The 20671-nt window shown below is 41.2% G+C and overlaps 1 protein-coding gene across 1 annotated transcript in view; it reads left to right on the forward strand.

The window, feature by feature from the left end:
* ahdc1 (AT hook, DNA binding motif, containing 1) overlaps positions 1 to 16830 on the forward strand; it is a 232527-nt gene extending 215697 nt beyond the window's left edge. The window contains exons 6-7 of the mRNA XM_043717241.1: positions 12800 to 12894; positions 15193 to 16830. The gene's annotated coding sequence lies outside the window, so the exon portion shown is untranslated. The remainder of the gene's footprint in view (positions 1 to 12799; positions 12895 to 15192) is intronic.
* The last annotated feature ends 3841 nt before the right edge of the window (positions 16831 to 20671 follow it).

Below are 20671 nucleotides of genomic sequence, written 5' to 3' on the forward strand. Positions count from 1 at the left end.
TTATTTTCTATTACAGGCTTAAAAAGGCTTCTGTAAATGTGCATGGTTTGATACTGTTACTATTTACTTATTATTTAATTGTTTAATGAACTTGCTTGGTTGTTAAATCCTAATACAACATCTGGTGTAATGTCATATTGCAACCTACAAAAGAATAAACAGAACCTTGAACACATCAGATGGAACAATTGGTTAAAATAATATGAATCAAGATGTGTGTACATTACTGAGGCAAACTATTGATTTCATCAAAAGACCATAAGACATAGGAGCAATGTTTTAATTTCTCTCTGGCCAAAGGGGAGGTGCCAGAGGACTGGAAACCAGGTAGCGTGGTTCCACTTTTCAAGAAAGCTGGTAGAGATAGACCAAACAATTACTGACTAGTGAGTCTCACTTCAGTGGTAGGGAAACTGTTGAAGAAAATTCTGAAGGACAGAATTAATCTCCACTTGAAGGAGCAAGGTTTGATCAGGAATGATCAGCAAGTCTTTATCAGAAGGAGGTTATGCCTAACAAATTTGAAATAATTATTTGAGTGGGTGTGTCAAGGATAAAGTAGTTCATATAGTTAGTATGGATTTCAGCAAATCATGTGATAAGGTCCCACATAAGAGATTGACAACAAAAGTAAAAGTACCTGGGATTCAGGTAACTCCGCAAGTTGGATCAAAAATTGACTTTAGTTGGAGGATACAAAGGGAGGTAAACGAAGGAGTTGTGACTGAAACCCTGTGTGCAGTGGGATACCACAAGGTTCATAATTATATGTAAATGATGTAACTTGATTGATTTATTGTTGTGACATGTATCGACATACAGTGAAAAGTGTTGTCTTGTGTGCTATACAGGCAGATCATACCATACAAAGTGCATCAGGGTAACAACAGAGTTCAGGATACAGTATTACAGCTGCAGAGAGAGAGAGAGAGATCAGAATTAACATTTGAGAGGTCTGGTCAAAAGTCTGTTAATGTGGAAGAAGCAGCTCTTGAAACTATTCTTATCTGTTTTCAACCTTGTATATTTTCTGCCTGATGAAAGAGGGTGGAAGAGAGTCGAACCGGGTTGGGAGGGGTCTTTGATGATGTCGGCTGCTTTCCCGAGGCAGCAACAAGTACAGACAGAGTCAATGGATGGAAGGCTGGTTTCTGTGATGGATTGGGCTGCGTTCACAACTCTCTTTAGTTTCTTGTAGCCTTGAGAGGAACAGTTGCCAAACTACGCTGTGATGCACCCAGGTAGGATGTTTTGTGTGATGCATCTACAAAAATTGGTAAGTATCTTTTGTGGACATGCTGAATTACCTGAGTCTCCTGAGGAAAGAGAGACATTGTTGTGCTTTCTTGACCACAGCATCAATGTGGGTGAACCAGGACAGATTGCCAGCTCCCAAGAACTTGAAACTCTCAACCACCTCTACCTCAGCTCCATTGATACAAACAGGGGTGTGCGCTCCACTCCACATCCTGAAGTCAATGACCAGCTCCTTTATTTTGCTAACGTTGACAGAGAGATTGTTGTCTGTACACCCAGCTGTTAAGCACTCAGTCTCTTTCCTGTTTTTTGTTTCGTCGTTGTGTGAAATCTGACCTCCAACAATGGTGTCGTCAGCAAACATGTGAACAGAGTTAAAGCGGAATTCAGTCATGGGTGTATAAGGAGTACCGTTGGGTGCTGAGTACGCAGCCTAGTGGGGCACTGGTGTTGGGGATTATGGTGGAGGAAGTGTTGGTGCCTATCCTATGAGAATGTGGGGAGATGATGAGTAAGTTTGCAGATGACACAAATATTTGCTGGATGAGACAGAAGCTCTTAATTACAGGAAGACACAAATCAGATGGACAGATCAGTGGCGCATAGAAGTTAATCCTAAAAAAGAATGTGATGACAACTTTCGAAGAAATAACGAGACAAGGGAGTACTGACAGGACACAAGGAATCCAGAGGGATCCATCAAATCCCTATAGTGTGCAAACAGGTCATTCAGCCCAACAAGTCCACATTGAACAGCATCTGACCAAGACCCATCCCCCTACCCTTTTCCCTGGAACATTGCATTTCCTATGGCCAACACACCAGCAAAAAGGGTTAAGAAGAATCCAAAGGGATTTTATAAATATACTAAGGACAAAAGAGTAACTAGGGAGAGAATAGGGCTCCTCAAAGATCAGCAAGGCTGCCTTTGTGTGGAACCACAGTAGATAGGGGAGATACTAAACAAGTATTTTGCATTTGTGTATACTGTGGAGAAGAACATGGAAAATATAGAATGTGGGGTAATAGATGGTGACATTTTGAAAAATATTACAGAGGAGAAGGTACTGGATGTCTTGAAACACATAAAAGTGGATAAATCCCCAGGACCTGATCAGGTGTACCTGAGAACTCTGTGGGAAGCTAGGGAAGTGATTGCTGGGCCTCATGCTGAGATATTTGTATCATCGATAGTCACAGGTGAGGTGCCGGAAGACTGGAGGTTTGCTAACGTGGTGCCACTGTTTAAGAAGGGTGGTAAGGACAAGCCAGGGAACTATAACCAATGACACTGACATCAGTGGTAGGCAAGTTGTTGGAGGGAACCTGAGGGACAGGATGTACATGCATTTGGAAAGGCAAGGACTGATTAGGGATAGTCAATATGGCTTTGTGCGTGGGAAATCATATCTCACGAACTTGATTGATTTTTTTGAAGAGGTAACAAAGAGGATTGATGAGGGCAGAGTGGTAGATGTGATCTATATTGACTTCAGTAAGATGTTAGACAAGGTTCCTCATGGGAGACTGGTTCACAAGGTTATATCTCCTGGAATACAGAGAGAACTAGCTGTTTGGATACAGAACTGGCTAGAAGGGTGGTGGTGGAAGATTGCTTTTCAGACTGGAGGCCTGTGACCAGTGGAGTGCCACATGGATTGGTGCTGGGTCCACTACTTTTCATCATTTATATAAATGATTTGGATGTGAGCATAAGAGTTATGGTTAGTAAGTTTGCAGATGACACCAAAATTGGAGGTGTAGTGGACAGCATAGAAGGTTACCTCAGATCACAACAGGATCTTGATCAGATGGGCCAATGGGCTGAGAGTTGGAGTTTAATTTAGATAAATGTGAGGCGCTGCGTTTTGGAAAGGCAAATCAGAGCAGGACTTATACACTTAATGATCAGGTCCTGGGCAGTGTTGCTGAACCATGAGACCTTTGAGTGCAGGTTCATAGTTCCTTTAAAGTGGAGTCACAGGTAGACTGGATAGTGAAGAAGGCGTTTTGAATACTTTCCTTTGGCTGAGAGTTGGAGTTTAATTTAGATAAATGTGAGGCGCTGCGTTTTGGAAAGGCAAATCAGAGCAGGACTTATACACTTAATGATCAGGTCCTGGGCAGTGTTGCTGAACCATGAGACCAGGTTCATAGTTCCTTTAAAGTGGAGTCACAGGTAGACTGGATAGTGAAGAAAGCGTTTTGTATACTTTCCTTTATTGGTCAGAGTATTGAGTACAGGAGTTGAGAGGTCATGTTGCGGCTGTACAGGACATTGGTTAGGCCACGTTTGGAATATTGTGTGCAATCTGGTCTCTCTCCTGAAGGAAGGATGTTGTGAAACGTGAAAGGGTGAATAGACTGGGGCGTTTTTCCCTGGAGTGTCGGAGACTGAGGGGTGACCTTATAGAGGATTATAAAATCATGAGAGGCATTAATAGGATAAATAGACAAGGTCTTTTCCCTGGTGTGGGGGAGTCCAGAACGAGAAGGCATAAGTTTAGGGGAAAATTTAAAAGGAACCTAAGAGGCAACTTTTTCATGCATGCATGGAATGAGCTGCCAGAGGAAGTGGTGGCAGTTCGTACAATTACAACATTTAAAAGGCGTCTTGATGGGTATATGAGTAGAAAAGGTTTAGAGGGATATGGGCCAATGCTGGCAAATGTAACTACATTAATTTGGGATATCTGGTTGGCATGGACAAGTTGGACCGAAGGATCTGTTTCCATGCTATACATCTCTATGATGCTATGTTGCCAGGATCGGAGGGTTTGAGTTACATGGAGAGGCTGAATAGGCAGGGGCTGTTTTCCCTGGAATATTGGAGGCTGAGGGGTGACCTTATAGAGGTTTACAAAATCATGAGGGCCATGGGGCTAGGGCAAATAGCCAAGGTCTTTCTCCCAAGGTAGGGGAGTCCAAACCTCGAGTGTAAAGTTTTAAGGTGAGGAGGGAATGACTTAAAAAGGGAATGAGGACCAGTTTTCACACAGAGGTTGGTGTGTGTATGGAACAGAGGAGGTAGTGGAGGCGGGAACAATTATGACATTTAAAAGGCATCTGGATGGGTATATGAATAGGAAGGGTCTAGAAGGATATAGGCCAAATGCTGGCAAATGGGACTAGATTAATTTAGGATATGTGGTCAGCACAGACAAGTTGGACAAAGGGTCTGTGTCCATGCTGTATGACTCTAGATTGGTTCGTCCAGACTCCGTGATCTCGATGTATGACTCGAAGTAGGTTATTAAGCCCATCGAGTCTTCTGCTATTCAGTGAGATCATGACTGATCTGAATCCTCAACCCCACTTACCTGCATTTTCCCCATAACCATTGATTCCCTTACTGATTAAAATCTGATATTTCAGTCTTGCATATACTTACTGACCCAGTCTCGACAGCTCTCTGCCGTAAAGAATTCCACAGATTCACTATCCTTTCAGAGAAGAAATTCCTCCTTATCTCTGTCCTAATGGGGCAACTCCTTATTCTGGTCCTAAGCTCTCCTCCAAAAGGAAGCTACCTTTCCACAACAAAATATAACAAAAACCTGCAGATGCTGGAAATCAGAAACAAAACAGAAATTGCTGGAAGAACTCAGTGGGTCTGGCTACATCTGTGGAGAGAAAGCCGAGTTAACGTTTTGGGTCCAATGACCCACTTTCAGAACCTTTCCACATCTCCCTTGTCAAGTCCACTGAAAATCCTATATGTTTCAATAAGGTCACTTCTCATTCTTCTAAACTCAATGAGTACAGGCCCAGCCAACTCAACCTCTCCTCATAAGACAATCCCTCCATACCTTGGATCAATCTAATTAACTTTCCTTCAGTTGCCTTCAATGCCAGGATATCTTTCCTTACATAATGGGACCAGTATTCCAGTTCACAGTATTCCAACTGTGGTCTAACTAGTATCTTCGATAGGTTTTATACTCTATCCCCTTTGAAATAAAAGCCAGTATTCCATTAGCTTTCCCTATTAACCACTGAACATGGATGCTAGCTTCTAATAATTAATGCACAAGGGGCTGCAAATCTCTACGTACGGTGGCTTTTTGCTTTATTTCTCAATTTAATTAAAACACAGCTCTTCTACCCCTGCCAAAGTGCTCATTGTCAGATTTTCTTTCATTGTATTTCATCTGCCCCATTTTTTCTTACTCATTCAACGTGTCTGTCACCCTCTGTAGACTCGATGTGTCATATTCATCACTTGCCATCTACATTTGGGTCATCTGCAGTCCTGGTGATAGTACATTCACTTTCCTTGTCCTAATATATATAGAGAGAGAAAGACAGAGAGAGAGAGTAAATAGTGTTAATGATTTAATATTTACTTAGTTGTAAGAAAATGGAACCCTTTCTGGGAATATTATTTACCTGTAAGTATAATGTGAAAAACAGAACCTGTCATCTGAAAGGGCTGGTCAAGCAGCTGAACTGTGTAACAATACATTCCACAGAACAGTTTATGGATAATGTAAACAGCAGCTGAATGAGCAAATATATGAAATGTCATCTAAGAAATCAAGTTTAAACTGAAGTAATGCTCGAGTGTTGGAATGTGGGCTACCCAATTATCAGTTTGCCACAGGGATCCTACTACTCAATCACAGGGTTTAATTAGTTCTTAGTGAGGTGCCATGATTGAAATTCAGAGGTAAAGCAAGTTTTTATATGTCTTTGGTTGGGAAAGGGAAGAAATTTTCGATTCCCCTAAGAGGAACCAATGTTGATCATTTTGCAGTTGGACGATGTTAACATGTACTCTGCCCTGTTGAAAATGTGTAGCCGGGACAATTGCAGGAGGATGTGAAATGTAAAAAGAGTAAAGAGAGATTGTTTGAAAAATTAAAATTTGCATTATGAAAGAAGCCCTTTGGATTTGTTTCTGATTAGCATTTGTATTGAGATGTTTATTGATCTAGATTAAAATGTGCACTGGTGACATCTATTGGTAGGTAAAGGCACTACCTTGAAGACATTTGAACAGGAATGGCCTTTGCCCATTTAACATGGACTTGCGACATCTATGTCAATAAATTCACCTACCTTATTAACAAATTTTTTTAAGGTGTAGGATTGGTGATGATATTTGGAGATTTTGATTCCTAAGATAATTTTGTTGTATAATTTACAGGCCCCCTTTTCTGAATGCGCCTTTATTTTATGGGTGCTGAAAGCTTTACTCATGCACATTTATTGTATCTGCAACTGATTTCTGAATTGGAAAACTAGGAATGGCCTTATCAAAAGTTTAAAAACTATGGACTATGCCTTCATGCATGAGATATAATTTTCTCTAATTAGACTGCATTGATGTTTTTTCTCCGTCTTTCTAATAAATCAAATCACAAGGTACAGAAAGGGAACTTCTCTACATCCATTTCAGTGCAAGAAAATCTTTCTCAGTTTCCCATTGCAAATTCCAACTAGTATTTAAAAATAATTCCAGTAATTCTGCTTCCCCTTCCCCGACATTGAAGTTCATTCTACATCTCAATCACTGTGAGGGGAAGCTTGCAGTGTGGATGGGAAGACTTTTAGAGTAATTGAGAGGAATTTTTAAAGATTTTAAAATAAAGTTGGCAGGGTAGGATCAGTCAAGGAGTTAAATACTTTGAAATCTGTTGTGCAGACTGTCCCTGCCTTTGACCCACCCATTCGTGGCATGAATAAATCCCAAAGATGGTGAGGTTGCAGTTGATCAAAGGAGCTTAGATTAGATTAGATTAGATTACAGTGCGGAAACAGGCCCTTCGGCCCAACAAGTCCACACCGACCCGCCGAAGCGAAACCCACCCATACCCCTACATTTACCCCTTACCTAACACTACAGGCAATTTAGTATGGCCAATTCACCTGACCCTGCACATCTTTGGACTGTGGGAGGAAACCGGAGCACCCGGAGGAAACACACGCAGACACGGGGAGAACGTGCAAACTCCACACAGTCAGTCACCTGAGGCGGGAATTGAACCCGGGTCTCTGACGCTGTGAGGCAGCAGTGCTAACCACTGTGCCACCGTGCTGAGGTGAGACTTTAGAGACGGTAATGGAGCTGTGAATCTTAGTGTGGTTCTACATTTAGAACTTACCAGCCTTCAGTCTGGTTTTCAAAGCCCTGGGGGAGTATGTAGACCTTCCACTATTACTGATGTTTCTCAAACTGGCTGATCATTTTTTTAACATTCTTTCATGGAATCTGGGTATCAGTGCCTGGGTCAGAATTTGTTATCCATCCTTAATTGCCCTTGAGTGGCTTGCTAGATCATTTCACGGGGCAGGAAAGGGTAAATTTAAGCTAAATCTTCATGAAAAGCCCAGTTGAACTTTTATGTTTATGCCCATCACACCTTGGACATGCAGAGTTTTGAAAGAGGAGATTTCAGTGAATTGAAAGGAAGAGAGAAATTGACAAGCAAGTAACTAAAGGCATGTTATAGTGCGTCTGGAGTCATGCAAAGTTTAGCTCACGTAAAGAAGGCAGTTTCCTTCTCTGAAAGACATTAGTGAATCAGATAGGTTTTTATAACATTGATTGTACGAAATTCAAATATTACCATTGACTATGCGTTGAGGCCCATTTTCCCAGAGCCTGATTCTAAGGATCTGGATGAATGATCCAGCGACATTACCACAATCGCACCATCTCACCATCTTGTAGTTGTCCCAAATGAAGATATATAACAAGAAATAAGTTATAATTAGAGCCTTACAGAAAAAAAAGGAGAAATTGCAAAAAGAAAAGCTGTTTAAAATAAAATCCAAACATCTTGGGGAAACTGCTCAGGTTTAGCAGCCTCTGGATAGAGAAACAGACTGACATGACTATTGCTTCAGAACTCTGTTCCTCTCCCCATAGACACTGTGGACCTGTTGAGGGTCTTCAATACTTTCTGCCTTTATTTCAAATTGCCAGCATTTTGCTTTTATAAAAACAGACATTTTTTTCAAGCAAAATAGAAATAAGAATGTGAAAGAAAACCATCCAGTTGGGATAAGCATTTGGTGGAGAAATAATGCCTTTTGATCTTGAATAAAGTGTGATCTAGTGACATTTGTCGTTAGTTAACGGCTTCAGGAGGTGACTGCCTTTATCCTCTGGATCCTGACAGCTGGCACAGGCATGGTGGGCTGAATGGCCTCCTCTCTGCTGCACATTTCAAGATCGGTCTTATTAATGGCAAGTTATTGTTGCAATGAGTGAAATTGTGAGGAACCTCCAAGGTCAGGCAGAGAATCCAACTGCTCTTCTCTCTCTTTGAGCTTTATCCCCACCTTAACCCCCTGCCCCACCCGATCTTCTGCATATAAATTGACATTTTCCAAGCTACCATCAGTTCTGAGGAAGAGTCACTCAACACAAAGTGTTCATTCTGATTTCTGTCCACAGGTGGCATGGTGGCTCAGTGGTTAGCACTGCTGCCTCACAGCGCCAAGGTCCCAGGTTTGATTCCAGCCTCGGGTGATTGTCTTTGTGGAGTTTGCACATTCTCCCCGTGTCTGCGTGGAGTTTCCTTCGGGTGCTCCGGTTTCCTTCCACAATCACAAAGATGTGCAGGTCAGGTGAGTTGGCCATGCTAAATTGCCCATAGTGTTCAGGGATGTGTAGGTTAGGTATATTAGTCAGGAGTAAATGTAGAGTAATAGGAAAGGGGAATGGATGGGTTAGTGTTCAGAGGGTCAGTGTGGACCTGTTGGGCTGAAGGGCCTGTTTCCACACTGTAGGGATTCTATAGATGCTACCAGACCTGCTGAGCTTTTCCAGCAATTTCTGTTTCAGGTACAGAGCTACTCACCCCAGTCCAAAAGGACGGCCTGAATGAAAGATTGCATCCCACTTTACCCACTAACCCTGTAGGTACAGATCCTGCAAATTAATTCAGGATGAAAGTAAGCTGCCACCTCGTTCAGTTCAGTGGAAAAGCTGGAGCGTGGCGGTATAATCTAATGAGTACATTTTTGAAGGAGGTTGTAAGAACAGGAACCTGGGGCTGTACATCAAACAGTTTGTGTAGGTGCAGGACTGGTTGAGAAGGCTGTTAGCCCCACCTCATCACCCAACCCCACATCTCCACTTCATCTTCCGCTGCCCCTACACCCACTCCGAGTCCTGAAGAAGGGCTACACCTGAAACGATGACTTCTGCACCTCCTGGTACTGCCTGGTTTGCTGTGTCCTTCCAGCCTCCTGCCTGTTAAAAAGGCATGCAAGCCCTTTAACTTTTTAAATAGTGTACAAAGTCAGAAAATGTAAGCTAAATCTTCATGAAGCATTGGTTTAGCCCGGTTGAATTTGTTACATTTATGCCCATCACACCTTGGACAAGCAGAGTTTTGAAAGAAGAGATTTTAGTGAATTGAAAGGAAGAGAGAAATTTGACGAGCAGGTAAGTTACTTGGCGGAACAAACGATAAATAGCTTGTTCTCCTTTGAATGGGGAAGATGAAAGGGAGGTTTAATAACTGTTAAAGATCTTGTAGAATTTTAAGAGTAAACAAGGAAAAACTGTTTCAACTGACAGAAGGATTGGTAATTAGAGGCAACAATATTAAGATAATTGGCAAAAGGAATAAAGGTTAACCCTAAGATCTGGAAGTAGAATTAGGCCATTTGGCCCATCAATCATGGCTGATATGTTTCTCAACCCCAGAGGCTGCAGAAACGTTTGATTACACAGAGAGATGTTACCATCAGAAGTGTATTGCTTGGAAAGGCGGTGGGAGTAGATTTAATTAAAAGTTTCAAAAGAAAATGGATAAATATTTGAAAATGAAACTTATTCCAGGGCTGTGGTGAAGTGTAGGACATGAATTGGAAAGCTCTGCCAGAAGGTTGGTACTGGCATGGTGGGCTGAATGGCCTCCTCTCTGCTGCACATTTCCAGATTTGTGATGTTAATGTGAGGTTATGCTGCAGCAAGTACCATTTGATTATTGCCCTTGATTTACCTTTCCATAACGTTTATTACCTCATAAAAGGTTTATGAGATCAAGTTGATAACCCAAAGTTTTTCAAACTTTCCTTACAGTTCTTTCCTGTGAATTTAGTGACCTGCCTCGGTCTCTCTCTGTTCCGATCTACACCTAGCAACTCGTCCAAAACCCCAGTCCGATGGACATCACAGGGAGACACTGAAGCTCAAGTCTGTTAGGATGATAGCAATCACACCCATCAGGGAGCAACTGGGAAAATCACAGTCAGTTCACCTCAGCCTGTGAGGAAACCCTGACAAAATCATCTCCTTCCCTCTGATTGGTGCCCCAGCCAATAGAAGTCAAGATGCTGAGAGCTGACCGTGTGAGCTCGCCTGTGTCCACTAGAGACCCAGGATCTCTGTGGGACAATGGGCCAGAGATGTGAAGGCAGGAGTCGGGTACTGAGCGTGGAGGCAAGAGCACAGTTGCCCGCCTTCATGTACCAGTCCCAGTCCCCCAGTCCAGTGTCAGATTTCCTGCCCGTGAGAGATTCCTACACCCATCTGGGGATTGGTTTGCTGGGTGGGTTTCTGAGAGTGTGAGAAACCTCCCATTTAATCCCTGATCCCAGCACCAATTTGAAGTGGGTCAAGGCTGTTAGGTCTCCATTGCGTCGGAGACTGGGAGTCGCTCACCAGTCCCTTCCACCTGTCAGTAATCAGAGGGGGCTCCAGTGCCCCTGGCTGACCAATATGGAATCCTCCCCCATGATGACACGGGTCTGGCCACCATACGTCCTGTCATATGAGGCTGTATTAAATTCAAAAGCGAAGACAGAAAGTGCTGGGGAAACTCAACAGGTCTGACAGCGTCTGTGGAGAGAGAAACAGAGTTAATGTTTCAGGTCTGGTGAAAGAAGGGTCACTGGACCCAAAATGTTAACTGTTTCTCTCTCCACAGATGATGCCAGACCTGCTGAGTTTCTCCAGCATTTTCTGTCTTTGTTTCAGAATTCCAGTATTTGCAGTTCCTTGTTTCTCTGCACTAAGTTCAGGCCTAACTGTAGACAGGGTGCAACTGGTGCATTGAGGTCAAGTGCTCTGGAATCGGTGGAGATACAATGGCATAAGCAGCACCCTGTTGTGTTGTTGCAAAAAATGTACAGAACCAGCGCTGAGGGGTTTGTTGATGTTATATCCACAATATATCATTGGCACAAATCTATATCTTCAATTTTAGTGATTCAGTACAATCCTGTTTGATAATGGCTGTTCAGCTGTGGTTCCTTTGCAATGTGCAAACACATAGGTCATGTTACTCTTCTTTTACCAGCACTTTAATTAAAGACTCTTATGATGCAATGCAGAATGGTTGAATGTTACATCGTTTTGAGACTGCATTAAATAGTACAGGCAGTGAAATGACCTCCAACCCTGTCTGACTTGTAAGAATGCAGTGAATTGTGTTGTGCACTGCCAAGGAAACCAGCCTTCCTGCTGTTGCTATGAGCACTGCAGTCCCCTGTGTGATGTTGCCTGACTCACAAAAGCAAAAGAAAATCATCCACAAAGTCTGCATGGAATAAATCATGCCTGACAGTTCTCTTCCTCCTTATTTTGTTATCCCTCTTTCTCCCTATCTCCTTTCCCTCGATTTCCTCCTTCCCTTTTGTGACAGCAGTTCACGACGTACAGAGGTCTAATTAGTTTGATGGATAAACAGAAAAAAATCACACTGCAGCCTGTTGCAATAAATTACTGGTTTCTCTTTTCCATTCCCTTTAAGTTGAAATATGATTGTCTTAAAACAGATATCACTTAGCTGCTAATTTTGTATTTTCTTTTATTTTGTATCACCTGATTTTGGCCATTCTAGTGGACAAAACCCTCTCAAAATTCTTTTTTTTTAAAAAAGTCTGTTTTTGGTTCTGGAAGGATTCAGCAATTTTCAAAAATATCACGGCAAGAACACAAAAATAGCACCGATTATTATACACGTGGATTTTAAGGACACTTTTGATAAGTTTCATAACAACAATGAGTGGGTGATTCGAATGTCACTGACTATTAAACTGATGAATAATTGTAGGATTTCTCCCAAGCTCTCAGCCCCTCACATTTTGAAACAGGCAGTTAGACACATGTGTTAATGGATTATGTTGCCCAATAAAGTCAGAAATCATTCTTTTGGGGCACCATCAAAGATGCAGTGAGTATCTGTGTTGACAATATGCATCAATTTGCACACATTCATTCAGAATTGTTGTTACAACTTCATTGTTCAACAATTTGGCATTGCAGTACTAACATTACCTCATCATTCAAGTCAAACTGGTCCAGATTTTCCACCAGAAACAATCATTTATATAGGCCACCTATGTTTTATTGAAAACAAAAGAAATGATGAATTGCACATCTTTAGATATAAGTGTTTTTTCAAATTCATTTATTGTTCTTAGCCTGTTACCTTCAGAGATTGTAGGATTTGAGTTCCTCATCTTGGAAACGTGCCACCTTTCAAAATGTAGGCTTTCCATTTTTAAAGTGAAAATGACATTTAGTTTTGTTTATGTGACAATGTCTCTGTGTTCTGGAGGTTTCTTTTTCCAATAGGATTCCTGCTGTTCTGTGCCAGAGAAGCATCAAGTTGAACTATTACACTGCAAGGAAAGAAAGATCACAGGCGGCACCTCTGTCATTGGAGAAACGTAAGTATCATGGATTTCTTTTTTCATTTGACTCTGGGCAGCTTGTACATTTGTAGAATATAGATTCATTCAAGAATTTGGATGACAGTCCTGAAGTGGCTGTTTTACACCCAAGTTACTTATCATCCAGTTCGTATCAAAGCATTGACTGATCAGAGATTCTTTGTGAGAAAAAAGTCAATTTCTATGAAAGGAGAATGACATGTTTTTAAATTTCATCACAAAAAACTAGTCAAAGTTATGGTAACTTATAAAAACAACTTTTTAAAAACTAGAATAAGTTTGACATGTGACGTATACCTAATGTCCTGAAATGTTCCATTCAAAAAAATGCAGTCATGAAGTGTCTTCATAAATTTCATAGTGATTGTGGATAAACTGTATGTCCATCTTTCTTATTGGTGCACAAAGTTTTAGAATCTAATGTTTTTATCTTGACCAATTTGAATGCCCTGCAGAATTGAAGGGCTTGGGTAAAGAACTTTTACCCCAGACACATTTACACAAGTTATCTTAAATCATCATCTTCTTGCTAATAATAATTGTAAAAGCTGCATTTCTTACATTTGAAACTAAATGGAATATTTAGAGGCATGTAAAAAAGAATTCAAATATCATAAAATGAAATCTTCTGAAGCCTTTAAAACAATAAATTGTTTAATTATTTAATGCATTAATTATTAAACTACGTATCCTAATTATGAATCTATTTTTCTTTGCCAAATCAGGGATATACTCTTTCTTTCTGAAATAATTGTTTCTATTAATTCATCTCGCTTACTGTTGCAGTTTGCGTATTTAAAATTCACTTTTCAGCCTATGAATTGCAACAGTCATTAATAAAACTGCTTCTAAGTAAAAGGGAAGGACATCGTTTTGGAAGCAAAATCCAAAACAACATTACAGAATTGTGATTGGTTCACCCACTGGACACTGAACTAATGTGCCAGATTATTGAATTATTCTTTGGCTGTTTGTTTGTTTTTGGTCAGGACAGTGGAAGCTTGTTCAAGTGCAGGCCGATATACACCAATATATCAGGATTCTCATTGCTCCCCCATTGATCCTCAGCCCCACTCTCCGTCTGAATATCCCTTCTCAGCTAAATATAGTCACACACTCATCCCAAAGCAGCAGCATCAAGTACAGCTGTAATCTGACATGACATTGAGAATGGACCTGAGTTTAAAAGCTTGTGACAGTCCTGGGGGATACACAAACTCCCAGCCTTGGCTTTCATCTTCTTCAAGAGCAGCCTGTAGGTTGGGATTTTCTGGCTGTGTCTCCCACCAAGGGCCAGAAGACAACTATTCAGGCTGAAGTGAATCCAGGCACAAACTTCCTCCCTGACAATTGAATGTAATTCAAGCTGCAGATCATTAACTTAGCCATGGAGAAGGTGCTCTGCAATCTAACAAGGTGAAAGGTAAAACAAAAACAGAAATTGCTGGAGAAACTCAACAGTCTGGCAGCATCTGTGGAGAGAAAGCAGAGTTATTATTTTCAGGTCAAGCGACCCTACTTCTGTTTCTATTTTTCCAAAGCCTCATGAAATAAGGCAAAATGCTACAATTTATAAAGCAAACCTGCAGATGGGTCTAAGCAGCTGTCCCCGACTGGTGTCTCTATTTTGGTTTCATAATCCCTACAGTGTGGAAACAAGCTCTTCAGCCCTACATGTCCACACCAACCCTCCGGAGAGTCTCCCGCCCAAACTCATTCCCCTAAATTTACCCCTGACTAATGCACCTAACCTACATATCGCTGAACACAATGGCAATTTAACTTGGCCAATTCACCTAAGCCTGTACACCTTTGGATCACGGGAGGAAACCAGAGCACCTGGAGGTTACTCGCACAGACACCTGGAGAATGTGCAAACTCCACACAGACAGTCGCCTGAGGGTGGAACTGAACCCAGGCCCCTGGCGTTGTGAGGCAGCAGTGCTAACCACTGAGCCACCGTGCCCCCCTTAGTGTTCAATGTTAATTTATTTTCCTTCCCAGCCAGGCTTTCAGAGTTATTATACATGCCAATTGGACTTTTTACTGCAAATTAAATAACACAATCAAGAAATTGTAGTCCACATTTTCTTACAATTATGTAATAGGTGAAACCGCATCAGAGAAAGCGTCAGCAGCTTGTCAAAGTGAATTTGGTCACAACTGCTACAAACAAAATGATTGCACTACTTAAACAAGAATGCTGGCTGGGAGTCAAAATTAGCACCGATAATGCTGAAGGTTTACAGTGTGCCCGGATTGCTGTGTTTTCGCTGACTGGAGTTTTTGTTTCAGCCTCCACAGGTTCATTGATGACATCATGTACAAACTAATGTGTCTGTCCAGAGCAGAATGCCTAGGAGAAAGTGAGGACTGCAGATGCTGGAGATCAGAACTTAAAAATGTGTTGCTGGAAAAGCGCAGCAGGACAGGCAGCATCAAAGGAACAGGAGAATCGACGTTTCGGGCATAAACCCCTTCTTCAGGAATCAGAGCAGAATGCCTCCTACTGAGCAGGCCAACTGTAGGGATGGACTGCTGCTTCAGGCACAACACTCTTTTCATAATACACCTATACTTTACACAAGCGGTTTGTATCCAAATGGTCAGATCAATTTTGTCTTTCTATTTTTTGAATTCTTTATGAAATAAACTAATGCAAAACAAACTTTAACAAGATCTTGACTTCCTGGAAAAGACAGATGGTTGGATGGATCATCAGTGTTGCACAAGTTGGAAAATAAAGGAATATTTCATGTGGTATGGAGGGAATGTGGGTGAGAGAGCAGAGAGACGGAATCTGGGAGAGACAGTAGGGGAATGTGGCAAAGAGGAGAAGGAACATGAAAGTTTAACGTAATTTCTGTATCTCTCTGTTGTATAGAATATGCACTTGGAGTTAATAGCATGTTACCCTTGTGTTGAAATATCTTGTGGGCATTTTTAATTGATCTTTCTTTTGCACAGTATTTATAGTTTATTACTGTAATGCTGATGATGCAGTGTTGAGACTAGAGTTTCTGGATAATGGTCTGATTAGCCCAGCCATTGTATAACATATCGATTGTTTAATGATGGTAGAATCTGATTTGTGTTGCCTCTATCCTTTGTCTCTACAGCTTTGAGATCTTTGAGGAAAATTTCAAATCTTTCCATGGCTTTTCTCAACTCAGTTGCAGTGATCAGCACCAGCCCTGCACCCCATCCTCTGATATGTGATTACAGAATATTCCCAAATCCCTCCAATGGGCAGCTGCTGCTTCAACCAATATGCCTTTTCTGCAGGATCTCAGTCTTGTTGCCTTCTCCCTTTCAAGTACCTGCCAAAGGCTGGACTGTGACCAAGACTAATTCCCCAGGACCTTTCAGGTGTATCAGCTCTTGCCGTATGTTGGACATGATAGCGTCAAGTCCCGCTTCAGGACCTGAGCATGACGATCAAGACTGATATTCAGCGCAGTACTGAGGGAATGCTGCACTGTCAGAAGTGCTGTCTCTCAGATGAGACACTAAATTGAGTCTCATCTGCTCTCTCAGGTGGATGTGAAAGTTTCCAGGCATTATTTGAAGCCACTCAGAGAGTTCTCCACAATTATCTCTCACAAATAACATTAGAAATAATGGATTATACAGATATTATCGCATTGCGGGAGCTTGCTTGCAAATTAACCATCACCTTTCTTGAAACAAAGTTAAAAATCACACAACACCAGGTTATAGTCCAACAGGTTTAATTGGAAGCACACTAGCTTTCGGAGCGACGCTCCTTCATCAGGTGGTAGTCAAATCATTTCTTGAAACAGTAACTGTATTTCAAAAGTATAGCATTAACTATAGAGCATTTTGCCAAATTTGATTATAGGGAAAAGTATATTATAGGGCCAGATGGGATATACCCAAGGTTAGTACAGGAAGTGAGGGAAGAGATTGCTGCACCTTTGGCAATGATCTTTATGCCTTCACTGTCTACTGGAGTAGTACAGGATGATTGGAGGGTGGCAAATGTTATTCCCTTGTTCAAGAAAGGGAATAAGGATAATCCTGAGAATTACAGTTCAGTCAGTCTTAGATCAGTGATGGGCAAATTATTGTAGAGGATTCTGAGAGACAGAATCTATGATTACTTGGATAACCATAGTTTGATTAGAGATCGTCAACATGACTTTGTCAGGAGTAGGTTATGCCTCACAAACCTTATATAATTATTAAAGGATGTGACAAAACACAGTGATGAAGATAGAGCAGTGGATGTGGTGTTTTGGATTTTAGCAAGGCATTTGATGAGGTTCCCAATGGTAGGCTGATTCAGAAAGTAAGGAGGCATGGGATACAGGGAAACTTGGCTGTCTGGATACAGAATTTGCTGGCCTATAGAAAACAGAGGGTTATAGTAGATGGAAAATATTCAACTTGGAGTTGGATGACCAGTGGTGTTCTGCAGGAATCTGTTCTGGGACCTCTGCTCTTTGTGATTTTTATAAATGACTTGCATGACGAACTGGAAGGGTGGGTTAGTCAGTTTGCAAATGACACAAAGATCGGAGGAGTTATGGATACTCTGGAGGGCTGTTGTAAGTTGTAATGGGATATTGACAGGATGTAGAGCTGAGCTGAGAAATGGCAGATGGAGTTCAACCTGGAAAAGTATGAAGCGATTCATTTTGGAGTGTTGAATTTGAATGCAGATTACAGGGTTAAAGGCAGGATTCTTGCCAGTGTAGAGGGATCTTGGGACCCACATCCATAGCTTCCTCAAAGTTGCCACCCAAATTGATGGGTTGTTAAGAAGGTGTGTGGTGTATGGCTTTCATTAGCAGGGGGATTGGGTTTAAGAGCCACAAGCTAATGCTGCAGCTCTGTACAGCCCTAGGTAGACCAAGAATATTGGAATATTGTGTTCAGTTCTGGTCGCCTCATTATAGGAAGGAGGTGGAAGCTTTAGACAAGGTGCAGAGGAGATTTACCAGGATGCTGCCTGGACTGGAGGGCATGTCTTAAAAAGGTTGAGGGAGCTAGGGCTTTTCTCATTGGAATGAAGAAAGATGAGAGACGGCTTGATAGCCATTTCCTTGCTATCCAGTCTATCATGAGGGGGCATAATTTTAAGGTTATTGGAGGAAGGTTTAGGGGAGATGTCAAAGGTAGGTTCTTTAAGCAGAGAGTGGTGGGTGTGTGGAATGCTCTGTCACCTGTGGTAGTAGAGACAGATACATTAAGGATATTTAAGCGACTCTTGGATAGGCACATGAATGATAATAAAATGAAGGATATGTTGTTTAGTCTGATCTTAGAGTAGGATGAAAGGTTGGCACAACATCGAGGGCCAAAGGGCCTGTAATGTGCTGTACCACCGTTCAATGATCTATGTTGAGAGTGTAGTGGTGGAAAAGCAACGCAGGTCAGGCAGCTTCCAAGGAGCAGGAGAATCGACATTTCAGGGGAAAGCCCATCATCAGGAATGGTCTATGTATGATATAAAAGCAAGAGGCGTTTTTCTCGACCAAGTCACTCCACATACTTTTTTCTTGCTGTAGTCCAAATTGACCAGAAATGTGACTCCAAACTTTTATTCATTTTTTTGTTTCTCAACTTAGCCAAGCGGCCTTTGTGAGTTTGGTGAAATTCTGGCTATTGCACTGAGGCCATTCTGGAATTTGTCATTGTGATGGCTCTCTTAGGTCAAAGTGCTCGAAATGAGAAAATGATCAGCATGAAAACCAAATGGAAACTTCATTGTAACTTCATTAATAAAGGGTTAACAAATTGGCTGACCAGTCATTAATTCCACATAGAAGGGGATAATACCATTGACTGAATAATCCAGAAGCCAAGATTAACATTCTGGGCACAGAGTTCAAATCCCAACAAGGCAGGTGGTGAAATTTCAACTCAAGAAAAGTCTGGAATGAAAAGCTTGCCCAAAGGAACCACAGCCAATTGTGAAATACATCCCCTGATTCATTAATGTCCCTAACCTGGTCTGGCCTACATGTGGCTTCAGACCCCCTATGTGGTTGTAATTAGGAATGCGTAGTAAACGCTAGCCTCACCAGTGATGTTTGTAAATTTTTCCTGTGCCCAAATCTTTTCAAAATCCAATTTCTATGCACTGAATAATCTCCAGCGATTTCCTGTTTGACATTGTAACATCTCAGTTCCAGCATGTACTAAAAAGTGAAGCTCAGGCATTTAAGAGTCAGAGAGATGTACAGCATGGAAACAGAGCCTTACACACCAACCAGATATTCTAAATACATCTTGTCCCATTTACCAGCATTTGGCACTTATCCTTAAATTGAGAGCTAAATGCTCTTTGTGAAAGTTGTTAAAAGTCAGTCTGGAACATTAGCTATCATCAAAACAGAGTGTGCTGCTCCTGCAGCACATATTCCAAACACCCTTCAACCCAGTGAAAGTATTCTCTGAACCTTTGGGCACACACCCTGCATTGATCAGCAAAGTCACACAATCTAAGACTGACAAATTAATGTTGCAAAATAAATTTCAAATTATGTTCACAATTGTAGTATACATTAAAGCTCTCAGTTGCAGGTTTTTTAACAGAATTGTTACAGTGAAAGAGGAGGCCATTCAACCCATCATTCCTGACTGGGAAAACAAATCACTTCCTGCCAATTTTTGTACATTGTTCCTTTTCAAGCAACTGTCTAACTCAGTGTTTAATGTCTCAGTTGAACCTACCTCCACGTTTGAGAGGTCATAGTCTGAGGATAAGAGGTAGCAAATTTAAAACAGAGTTGAGAAACTACTTCTCCCAAAGGATTGTGAGTCGGTGGAATTTGCTACTCACAAAGTGCAGTGTATGCTGGGACAGTGAGTAAATTTAAGGAGGAGTTAGACATTTTTAATTGGTGATGGATTGAAGGGATATGGGGAGAAGGCAGGAAAATGGGGATGAGGAGCATATCGGCCATGATCGAATGGTGGAGCAGACTTGATGGGCCGAATGGCCTAATTCTGCTCCTATATCTTGTGAACTTATGAACATTCTCAAGCAGTGCATTCTATTTATTCTCAATCCAAACAAACAGATTCATCCTTACACACTTCTACCTAATTCTGCAGTTCTATCATATTTTAGTTAACTTTGTTCCTTGTTCCATCAAACCCAGTTATTCGTTGTGGTCTTTGTATGTAGGATTCCAATAACTCAAGATGACATTGTGGAAAATGATAGTTACACATTTATGGAAGGTTCAATTGCCAAAATTCAGAATTGTATTATTATCCAAGTAATCCTGGCAATAAACATGTTACTTTTTTGGAATTTGGAGCATAAAATACAACTACATTCAAATATCTTAATGAGATTATCAACTGTCCACAAACAGTTAAGACAGATAACTGATGTCATGTGGTTTTCTACATGTAAGCCTACATTTATATCGAGTCAGATAGCTGGAAGCTAACTCACAACTAACCACAAATGGGGTTGAAAAACCTATCAGCAATGATCGAATGGCAGAGCAGATTCGATGGGCCAAATGGCCTAATTTCTAGTCTTATGTATACTCATACAAAATTTCACACTTACCATGGTTTGGGTTCTAAGTTTAAATTACATTATCTACATAGTTATACAACAATAATTAAAATTGAACTTTAGGTAGATATACTTGCAAATTTGAAATTAAATCTGTTATATCATTTTGATTTTTTTTTGCAGCGCTTGAATTGAGAGTGGGTCTTTACCTACCACACAGGGTAACTAGAGAATAGTTCTTTGACTGTAACCTTCACAGCACAGCAACAC

Source organism: Chiloscyllium plagiosum, chromosome 27 (genome assembly GCF_004010195.1).
Source record: "Chiloscyllium plagiosum isolate BGI_BamShark_2017 chromosome 27, ASM401019v2, whole genome shotgun sequence".
Lineage (NCBI taxonomy): Eukaryota > Metazoa > Chordata > Chondrichthyes > Orectolobiformes > Hemiscylliidae > Chiloscyllium > Chiloscyllium plagiosum.